Raw genomic sequence first — 7,248 nt, 5'->3', positions numbered from 1 at the left:
GCGTAAATCCAGGAGGATTTACACGCGCAGGGCTTTTAAAATCTAGCCCTAAATGTATAACCAGACAAAGCAGTAATTTGAAGAGAATATTTTTAGATATAAAAACAGGAGCATTTTCCATGAATAAAAGGAAGATTGGTAAACCGCTAGCCACTTCTTTAAAACAAGTTATTGGACTGTGCATGGCAACAATCCAGAGAGGATCAGGTGTAAAGGCCCTGTGTGGGATAGCCAAATAACTTCTTAGGCGGGAGGCATGCATCACACTGACTCCAGCCTTATTTCTTAAAATATTTCACTTTATTATAACACAATACTTCCCAATGTCATCTGCTTACCTCCAGCAGTATAACTTCCAGCTTTACCTTAGGTCAGAGAAGTGTCAGGAGTTGCCTTCTCCTGGAGACGCAGTGCCCCTCTGTTCTCAAGTGGGCTCACATTTTTATTCCTGCTCAGCAGGGTCTGCCTATAGAGCTCTCTCTCTCTTGCTGGCATTTAAAGTAGCCCAGGCTAAATATCTAGTCTAGCTTAGATTAAGGAAAGGTTTTAAGGCCACTTTTTTACACCCTGATTCAATAAGCTTTTTCCTCAGTCTTCGTCTGAGAGGAAAAGAAAAGCTTAATGAGTCAGATCCTAAGTCTTTCCTAACCTGATTCAAGGTAGCAGCTATTTGAATGGAATCTTAAAGACAAAATGGGTGTTGGCATCTGCCAAGATCTATTTATGTTCTAATATGGCTGCGATCATGAATTTAATTTAATTTAATATTTCTATTCTGCCTTTCATGGTGCATCAACTACTTCAAAGCGGATTACAGTATGGTAAGTTAGGTCAAAAGTTTTTATGTCACACATGGGCCAGCCAAATGCCTCATTCAAATGGTGCATTGATAGAGATTCCTCAATCTCGTTTCAACATATTCAACTTTTGTATCAAGGGGACTATTTATCCAAAAGTCTTTGCTGCTTTTAAAATTTTTATAGTAGCATTTTTATTTACCTGATTTTTTTTTATAAACTACAGGATTTCCTTGTTCAGTCCTCAATTCCCAGTCTTAGTGCCAAATCTTAGTGTTGAAGACCTTTAAAAAGTGATGCAAATGTCAATGCTATAGCCATATGACAATATTTATATAAAATTATGTTAAGAAAAATCTACCAAAATATAAATAAAATCAGCTTGGATCTTTCGGGTTCCCTCCCAGAATAGAGGGGCTTGGACTGATCTAGGAACAGCAAAGGAAAATTGGCTCTTACCTGCTAATTTTCATTCCTAAGTACCATGGATCAGTCTAGAGACCCATCCCCATCTGTTGAAAGATTTCCTTGCTTCTGGATATGGCTAAGCTGATTGAGCTGGCATTTGATATAAAGAGAGTAATGAAAACTGGACATAGTTTGGTGTACGTTTGTGTTAAGTCAAGGGGGCCTAGTTTGCAGGGGGCTCCAACTATATTTCAGAGAGACTGTAGTGGAGAGAGATGCTTCAGGAGCCGCAGCCGAGGGTGGGGCTGCTTTCTCAACCCTTTCTCTAGTGTTTGCAGGGCTAGAAGGAGCAGGCAGGGCTCAGAATAAAGGCAGAAACTTTCTGCCTCCCCAGGACTGGAAATCCCTGCAAGCCCCAGATCTTTTCCCTCCAGGAAGAGGAAAACCTTCAGCCTGAATCCATCCCTGCAGCTGCTGAAAATGGAGGGAAATCTGGCCCTGGTTTCTGATCAGGTAAGAGATTCTTCTCTGTCCTCCACCAACACTTAAAGGGAAATTAATCCCAGCACAGGGCAAAGATCTTTACAGGCCTGGGAGGCTTTCAGTTCTGGTCAAAAGAATAGAGCCGGTTACATGGCAATGTAGACTTTAAAGAAAAAGGAATCTTATGGGCCTAATGTCCCAAATGACATCCCCCACCCTCACCACACACACCCAAGCTGTAACCATTGGCCCTGTTGGGTCAGTATCCTCAGCTCCCAAATCCCTCCTAAAAGGATTTAAATAGTAAAAGTGAAGGAGTCAGGGCCGGCCTCCTCTATCCGCCTGTTCCCAGTTTAAACATAATTGTGCCACAAATACCCTCCTCTCACTCCCTCCCACCCTCCCAGTACCTTTCCCAATCTCATTGTGCTGAGCTCCTACCCTAATCCCGGCTGGCACTCTCTGCACTGCTCACACGGGAACATGAAAAGCACGAGCCAGGATTGTGGTAACCGTGGGTCTCCATCCCGGCTGATGACTGAGATCGGCAAAGATATCAGGAAAGCTGAGGGAGGGAGGGAGGGGGAGGCTATTTGTGCCACAATTACATTGAATTGGAATAGAAAGAGCAGTACATCATCCCCTTTCTGTCTTCAGGGGTCCAGTTGGTAGTAAATAATCCTTTACGTTTTTTTCATTAGTTTTTGTGGTTTCTTAGCTGCTGCAGTGGGTCCAGGAACAGCATCATCATAGCCTTCAGCAGCACCAGGGATTTAATCTTTGCCTGAAGATTCAACACTATTACTACACCTCTCATTAGCCCTAGTGCTTGGACTAAGGGTGGGCATATTTTTATACTGGGCAACGTGCATCCAGAATGATGTTTTCATTCTTCTTCCTATCATACTTCAATAGCAGTAGTCACCTCACTGGGATTTACTTTCGCTATTATGCAACAGCGTCACTACATGAAGGAACTCAGCAACACTTGGTGAAGGACACTTACTCCATTTATGCTTCCTGATTCTCTCCTCTCTGGATCCTTTTATGCATTTTCAGTCCCCGTTTTGATGTGAAGCTTTTATCATATTCAGAGCATATTAATAATGGTTTCCATCCTGTGTGGATCCTTTCATGCCTAATATTCTGTTTGCTTTTTGACTGCCGCAGCACACTGAGCCGACGATTTCAAAGTATTATCCACTGTGATGCTTAGATCTTTTTCCTGGGTGGTAGCTTCTAATATGGAATCTAACATTGTGTAACTACAGCAAGGGTTATTTTTCCATATATGCAACACCTTGCACCTGTCCACATTAAATTTCATCTGCCATTTGGATGCCCAATCTTCCAGTTTTGCAAAGTCCTCCTGTAATGTATCACAATCTGCTTGTGATTTAACTACTCTGAATAGTTTTATCATCTGCAAATTTGATTACCTCACTCGTCGTATTCCTTTCCAGGTCATTAATGAATATATTGAAAAGCACGGGTCCAATAACAGATCCCTGAGGCACCCCACTGTTTACCCTCCCTGGTTTGCCTGAGGCTCCTCAGTCCATATCTAAGCAAGATTGTATGCTATCTTGGACCTATCCGAGGAAGTGGGAGGGTCAATATGGCTAATTCAACTGCTATCTACACAAAACACCATTTAAGGTAAGCAAACTTGATTTTTTCACGTAGATAAGCAGCTGAATTTGCTGTCTGGGAGTCCCCAGCTGTAGTATTGAGCAGATTTTATTGTAGTTTGTGTATTGTTGTGCTCAATACATGTATAGTAGGCGGACAGTTCTTATGAAGGCGTTTTCTGTGTTGAACAAGTGCTCTTCTGAAGAATAGTCCGGCCCATATGCGCATTGTCTGCGGTCTGTTTATGTAAACAATAATGGGATGTGAAAGTGTGCAGAGATGACCACTTCGCCGCCTTACAGATGTCTATGAGAGGCATTTCATGGATGTGAGCGATCGATGCAGCCATTGCATGAACATGATGCGCCTTAGGTGTTGATAGGTGTTCTGAACATTTCCGGTAGCAGAACTGTATGCAGTTCGATATCCAGCATGAGGTTCGTTTTGTGACTGGAAGTCCTGATGCGTTTGGATTAAAGGATAGAAAAAGTTGTGAGGGTCTGTTAGGCATTTGGGTGCGCTGTTTATAACAGGCAAGCGCATGTTTACAGTCCAGAGTATGAAGTTTCCTTTCATTATCATTGGAATGAGGTTTCGGAGAAAAAGTGGGTAGTGTGATGGACTGGATTAAGAGAAAACTGGAAAACATCTTTGGTAGAAAACTTGGATGAGTGCGTAATGTTACCTTGTCATGATAAAATTGCAGGTAAGGTGGGTAGTGAACTAAGACTTGAAGTTCACTCACCCATCTAGCCAGGGCCGGTGCAAGGGGATTAGGCGCCCTAGGCGAGCCTTCTCCCTTGCGCCCCCCCCGGACTCGGCCCCGACTCCCACATCGTTCTCGATCAAGCCCACAGACTGTGTGGTTTTCTGGATCGCGAGCAGGTTGGGCACTACTCGTGGCCCGGCAAATCTCCACTCCTCTTTGCCGCCGCTTGTGACCCCATGTGGTTCATACCTAGGGGTGTACCAAGGGTCTGCGGTGCCCGGGGGCCAATGCATTTGTGTGCCTCTCCAGCATCCCCCCCTTAATCCTTCTTGTACTAATGCTTAAGGTCACAGAAAATCAGTGGCATCTCTAGACAGAAGAATGTTTTTTTTTTGGGGGGGGAAGCCAAAATGACATTTCTTCATCACACCCTGCTCTATAGCATGGATCCTGCTTTAAAAATGGTTACAAAACAAAAGTGTTAATAAAAAAAATGTCCAAAGGGTCTTCTGCGTAATTTTAAAAAGCTGGCCAGTTTCACACTTCTAGTAAAACTACTATAAAATCATTTGATAGCCTCATTCACCTAATTCTATATGATTATGAGAATGAAGTCTGGAATATATAGGAAGGGACAGAATGTCAATATAAATCCTGCACCTCCAGTTCTCTAACTCTGTGCATCCACTGGAATTCCCCCAAACAATGGAGCTTGGATGTTTCCCTTACAGCTCATCATAGTAAAAGATATTTTCAAGTTCTGGTGTCACCTCACAGTAACAGCAGCACTAACACCTTCCACTGCCAGGCACATTGGGGTAGATTTTTAAAAACAGCGCGATCGCGTACTTTTGTTTGCGCAAACAAAAGTATTTTAGAAGTACGCGCGTATCTTCTAAAATCCTGGATCAGCGTGCGCAAGGCTGCCGATTTTGGGCAGCCGGCACGCGCCAAGCCGCGCAGCCTGTCTCCGTTCCCTCCGAGGCCGCTCCGAAATCGGAGCGGCCTCAGAGGGAACTTTCTTTCGCCCTCCCCTCACCTTCCCCTCCCTTCCCCTACCTAACCCAACCCCCAACCCAACCTCTCTTCCCCTACCTAACCCAACCCCCTTTATCCACAGATTTACGCCTCCCGGAGGGAGATGTAAATCCATGCGCCAGCGGGCTGCTGGCGCGCTGAGACTCGACCCGGGGGTGGTTCCGGAGGGCGCGGCCACGCCCCCGGCCGAAATCACGCCCCCCGGTCCCACCCCCGACACGCCCCCTTCCAAAAACCCCGGGACCTATGCGCGTCCCGGGGCTCTGCGCGCGCCGGCGGCCTATGGAAAATAGGCGCGCCGGCGCGCAAGGCCCTGCTCGCGTAAATCCGGGCGGATTTACGCGAGCAGGGCTTTTAAAATCCGCCCGATTATGAACTAACACAAAACCCCGCAAAAAAGACACTCAAAATCTATACTGAAATCCCATCGTAACATAACAGTAATAACACCAAGGACTCAAACAACAATAACCCTACCTGTGAATAAGCAAGGGTAAATATTACACTGGGTCCTAGGATAACAATACACCACCTACTGAGGAAAGAAAATAAACCCGATTGCTATAGATCCCTATACAGACACTATATGCTAGCAGAATCTCTCATCACGGTCACACACACAGAGCAGAGACAGACTCTCACCAAATACAGAATACAAAATAAAGGAGCACAAATTACACAAAAACTGAAATGGAAACTCCAAGAAGCCAGACTCTGTGTATTAATGGAAAAACAGAACCACCATCACTCAAAAAACAAATAAAATCAAGAAACATAAAGCATCAGTTATAATAGTAAAAGCATAATAAAAGAATATTTTAAAACTACTGATAAATAGAATTTCTATTACATTAAAATCATATACATTTTTTACAATTTCCCAAACACCAATAAAATATTTCAAAACAGCACATATATCAAATAACATCCAGTAATTAAAAATAATAAGGATTTCAAGGGAAACATAATAATAAAATAATAAAAATAAAATAATAAAAATAATAAAGATTTTAAGGGAAACATCCAAGCTCCATTGTTTGGGGGAATTTCAGTGGATGCACAGAGTTAGAGAACTGGAGGTGCAGGATTTATATTGACCTTCTGTCCCTTCCTATATATTCCAGACTTCACTCTCATAGCCATATAGAATTAGTTGAATGAGGTTATCAAATGATTTTATAGTAGTTTTACTAGAAGTGTGAAACTGGCCAGCTTTTTTAAATTATGCAGAAGACCGTTTGGACTTTATTAACACTCTTTTTGTAACCAATTTTAAAGCAGGATCCATGCTATAGAGGTGCGTGTGATGAAGAAATGTCATTCTGGCTCCCCCCCCCCAAAAAAAAATTCTTCTGTCTAGAGCAGGGGTCGGGAACCCATGGCTCGCGAGCCAGATATGGCTCTTTTGAGGGCTGCATCTGGCTCGCAGACAAGTGTCGCCATACTTCGCGGTTCCCTGCTGACCCAGCTGCTCCCCGGTCCTCCGCCGCCTGGGCTTAAAATGCTGTCAGCCCGGGCGGAACGCGGCAGGACAGCTGGAGTCAGCGGCACCGGCGTGCTCTCTTCTCCTCCCCCCCCCCCCCCCGCGGCCCGGAAGAGGAAGTGGAGAGCATCGGGTGCCTGCGCGGGAAGAAGAGACCACACTAGCGTGGTCTCTTCTTCCGCGCAGGCACCCGATGCTCACCACTTCCTCTTCCGGGCCGCGGGGGGGAGGAGAAGAGAGCACGCCGACTGGAGTCATCCGGGTGCCTGCGCGGGTGTCATCGGGTGTCAGCCGGGTGCCAGCGCTGGAGTCATCGGGTGCCTGCGCGGGTCTTCCCGCGCAGGCACCTGATGCTCTCCACTTCCTCTTCCGGGCCGCGGGAAGAAGAGAGCACGCCGGTGCTCTCTTCTTCCCGCGGCCCGGAAGAGGAAGTGGAGAGCATCGGGTGCCTGTGCGGGAAGACCCGCGCAGGCACGCTAGTGTCCAAAGGGAAGAAGACTGCAGCGCGGCTCGGAGGAAAATGAAAATCTTCAACCGCGGCCGATGGGACTCCGCCTTCGCCTCCGCGAGGGCTGAAAATGAAGGAGGTTAGCGTTGGGAGGTGGCTGCTGCTGCCGCGAGTTCCCGGGGGGGGGGGGAGAGAGAGAGTGAATGAGCGAGCAAGCATGTGTGTTTGAGATCCTGTGTGTGTGAGTGAG

This window comes from Rhinatrema bivittatum, chromosome 3 (genome assembly GCF_901001135.1).
Source record: "Rhinatrema bivittatum chromosome 3, aRhiBiv1.1, whole genome shotgun sequence".
In the NCBI taxonomy this organism is placed as follows: Eukaryota; Metazoa; Chordata; class Amphibia; order Gymnophiona; family Rhinatrematidae; genus Rhinatrema; species Rhinatrema bivittatum.
The sequence above is the reverse complement of the archived record's forward strand: the minus strand, read 5'-3'. Positions refer to the sequence as shown.